Here is a 4308-nt window from a genome sequence, read left to right on the forward strand (position 1 = left end):
TCGCCGGCCAATTCCCCTGCCTCGCCCCTGCACTGAACCTGCTTCCTGTCGATCAGAGATGCTGTGCCCGATCACGCTGCCTCCGCTTCGCTCTGCCTACGAGGTCCAACGCGGCGGCCCAGCTCCCTCTACCGCCAGGGCCCAACGGTGCCTCCCCTTGGCCCGTCACCGCTTCGCCGCTTCTGGCCCAGTGGCCCAATGTGAGCATAGCTCCAGTCCCTCCTCTCTGTTCAGCCCAGCAGCGCACCAAATTTGGCCCGAGAGGTGTTTTTTTTCGCAGAACATTTTAGCTAATTTTCCAGAGACAACAGTTTTGCAGGAAACCCCCTAGACAACATGCATATAATAACTCTCAATTGGTGCATCGGATTAAAATGAATTATATATGAAAAATGCTTAGAATTATGTGTAGGTTAATTATTTGCAACTTTCATCCATGTTTAAAATGTTTAAAATGTTGTTTGGTTAAATTTTCTCCTATGCCATGCTAAAATGATTTATTTCATAACTAAATAACCGTAACTCGGAATTTAATAAACTTTATATGTAAATGGGGTGGAAAAATGCCTAGTTTAACATGATGCACTCATCTAGCATGATTAATAACTCTAAAATTGTGTTTAGGGCAGAACGGTACCAAACCTTATAATATGCATATGGGGGTTTACCGGAATTGTTGTTTGTTATTCCTGGCCTCATTTAAACATGCCTAAATGTTTAGTTTACTTTTGCTTCACCCTCTTGCCATGGTTAACAACATTTAATATTGTTGGGTACATAAACGAGATCGAACTAAATAACTTGAACGTGGTGTTTCGTCAATATGCAACGGGGTTGCATGTTGAGCTCCACTTAATTTGTAGGGTTGTTTGTGCATTTTGCCATGCCATGCCTCATTAAACCGGACATGCATCATACTTGTTTGCGCATCGTGCCATGCTTATGTGATGATTGTTTACTATGTTGTTTGCTTTCTTTTCGGTGTACTTCTTCTCGGTAATCCGGTAACGTTGCGTTTGTGAGGATCCGCTGGCTACGTCCGTTTATCTTCTTCATGGACTCGTTCATCTTCCTTGCGGGATCTCAGGCAAGATGACCATACCCTCGAAATCACTTCTATATTTGCTTGCTAGTTGCTCTCTCTTTTGCTATGCCTATGCTGTGATACCTACCACTTGCTTATCATGCCTCCCATCTTGCCATGCCAAGCCTCTAACCCACCTTGTCCTAGCAAACCGTTGTTTGGCTATGTTACCGCTTTGCTCAGCCCCTCTTATAGCGTTGCTAGTTGCAGGTGAAGATTGGAGTTTGTTCCTTGTTGGAACATGGATATTTTGTTGGGATATCACAATATCTCTAATTTAATTAATGCATCTATACACTTGGTAAAGGGTGGAAGGCTCGGCCTTATGCCTGGTGTTTTGTTCCACTCTTGCCGCCCTAGTTTCCATCATATCGGTGTTATGTTCCCGGATTTTGCGTTCCTTACACGGTTAGGTTATAATGGGAACCCCTTGATAGTTCGCTTTGAATAAAACTCCTCCAGCAAGACCCAACCTTGGTTTTACCATTCGCCACCTAGCCTTTTTCCCTTGGGAGTCGCGCATCCAGAGGGTCATCTTTATTTTAACCCCCCGGGCCTGTGCTTGTCTAAGTGTTGGTCCAAAATAGAGCCCCTTGCAGCGCCACCTCAGGGAAACTCGAGGGCTGGTTTTAGTTGTACAGATTGCTTATCCGGTGTGCCCTGAGAACGAGATATGTGCAGCTCCTATCGGGATGTCGGCGCATCGGGCGGTCTTGCTAGACTTGTTTTACCATTATCGAGGATGTCTTGTGACCGGGATGCCGAGTCTGATCGAATTGTCTTGGGAGAAGGAATATCCTTCGTTGACTGTGAGAGCTTGTGATGGGCTAAGTTGGGACACCCCTGCAGGGATTTGATCTTTCGAAAGCCGTGCCCGCGGTTATGGGCAGATGGGAATTTGTTAATGTCTGGTTGTAGAAAACCTGAAGTTGATCTTAATTAAAATACATCAACCGCGTGTGTAACCGTGATGGTCTCTTCTCGGCGGAGTCCGGGAAGTGAACACGATGTTGGAGTTATGCTTGACGTAGGTTGTTCTAGGATCACTTCTTGATCATAGTTGTTCGACCGTGCTTTTGCCTCCTCTTCTTGCTCTCATTTGCGTATGTTAGCCACCATTATGCTAGTCGCTTGTTGCAGCTCCACATCATACCTTTACCCTTCCTATAAGCTTAAATAGTCTTGATCGCGAGGGTGTGAGATTGCTAAGTCCCCGTGACTCACAGATACTTCCAAAACCAGCTTGCAGGTGCCGATGATACTGTGCAGGTGATGCAACCGAGCTCAAGGAGGAGCTCGATGAAGATCATGTTCATTATGTTGTTTCCGTTTCTAGTTGATCAGTAGTGGAGCCCAGTTGGGACGATCGGGGATCTGTGTAGCATTTGGGGTAGTCTTCTTTTATTTTGGTTCCGTAGTCGGACCTTGTATGTATTTGGTTGATGTAATGCTTTATTCATGTAATTCTGTGAAGTGGCGATTGTAAGCCAACTATGTAACTCTTTCCCTTATGTATTACATGGGTTGTGTGAAGATTACCTCACTTGCGACATTGCTTTCAATGCAGTTATGCCTCTAAGTCGTACTTCGACAGATGGGAGATATAGCCGCATCGAGGGCGTTACAAGTTGGTAATCAGAGCCTTCCCCGACCTTAGGAGCCCCCTACTTGATCGAATCATTGGCGTTGTTGAGTATAGAAAAATGTGTTGAGTCATTTAGGATTATATATATCGGAGAGTTAGGAATTCTTTTACTCCTTAGTCCCTTCGTCGCTCTGGTGAGGTATCCTGACGTAGAGTTTTGACTCTTCTCTTCTCAAATTTAACTAAAAAAATTTAGGATCACGCGGGTATCTTGGAATCGTTCCGATGGTTTTGTGACGAGAACATTGTTCTTGGTGCCTCCTGTCATTTAGGGGTTGTGGCAGTGTCCTGGGGAGTTGAGCTCCGAGGTGTTGTCATCACAATTTTATCGTTGCAGTTCTGGAATACCTGAGTTCGCCGACATCGAAAATCTCTTTTATGCAGTTGTTGGTGAGATAACCTCGACGCCACCCAGTACTGGGGCGGGAGTTCGGAAGTATTGCCATAACTCGTATAACGGATGCTTTTCGAAGGTTGAGGTAAATGATTTCTGAAGGTTTCTTGGTTATGTGTTGAAGGATGGATACAGCTGGATGTAGGATTCGCTAGTTTTGGGTGAGATATTATGGTTCCCCTGTATCCCCAACACCTGATTGCATAACCGGAAAATTTTGGGAGTTTATAAGTGGGAATTCAGGTAGCTCTTAGGATTTCTTTCCGACAGATGTACGATATGAAATTGGGGTTCGACGTCTAGTGGTCCGCCTATCCACGGTTGGTTTTACAGTGGTCTCGTTGCGTCTTAAAGAGTCCTTGGCTATGCCGACTCGGGGATTGTCGGTGTCAAAACCGGTGGATCTCGGGTAGGGGTCCTGAACTGTGCGTCTAGGCCGGATGGTAACAAGAGGCAGGGGACACAAAGTTTTACCCAGGTTCGGGCCCTCTCTATGGAGGTAAAACCCTACGTCCTGCTTGAGTAATATTGATGATATGGGTAGTACAAGAGTTGATCTACCACGAGATCAGAGAGGCTAAACCCTAGAAGCTAGCCTATGGTATGATTGTTGTTGTATATGTTGTCCTACGGACTAAAACCCTCCAGTTTATATAGACACCGGAGAGGGTTAGGGTTACATAAAGTCGGTTACAATGGTAGGAGCTCTAAACATCCGTATCGCCAAGCTTGCCTTCCATGCCAAGGAAAGTCCCTTCCGGACACGGGACGGAGTCTTCAATCTTGTATCTTCATAGTCCAGGAGTCCGGCTGAAGGTATAGTTTGGCTATCCGAACACCCCCTAATCCAGGACTCCCTCAGTAGCCCCCGAACCAGGCTTCAATGATGATGAGTCCGGCGCGCAGATTGTCTTTGGCATTGCAAGGCGGGTTCTCCTCCAAAATCTGTGTACCTGTTTGAATAAAGTCCGGTTTCTTGTAGATGTTGCACTCCTCGGCTTCTACGCCCAATAATGGCCGCTTTCCACGTGGCAACCGAATATGAAAAGTCTGAGTGTTTTTACGTTCACACCCCTAGCCGTGCAAATGAGTTGCCCTTTTTAAGGGGACGAGGATTTAGATCCAATCCACACCTTCTCCCCTCCACGAGTGTTCATCAGAGCGCATCCGTCAAAGGTCCATTCC

This window comes from Triticum urartu, chromosome 1A, assembly GCF_056163025.1.
Source record: "Triticum urartu cultivar PI428250 chromosome 1A, HENAU_Tu73, whole genome shotgun sequence".
NCBI lineage: Eukaryota > Viridiplantae > Streptophyta > Magnoliopsida > Poales > Poaceae > Triticum > Triticum urartu.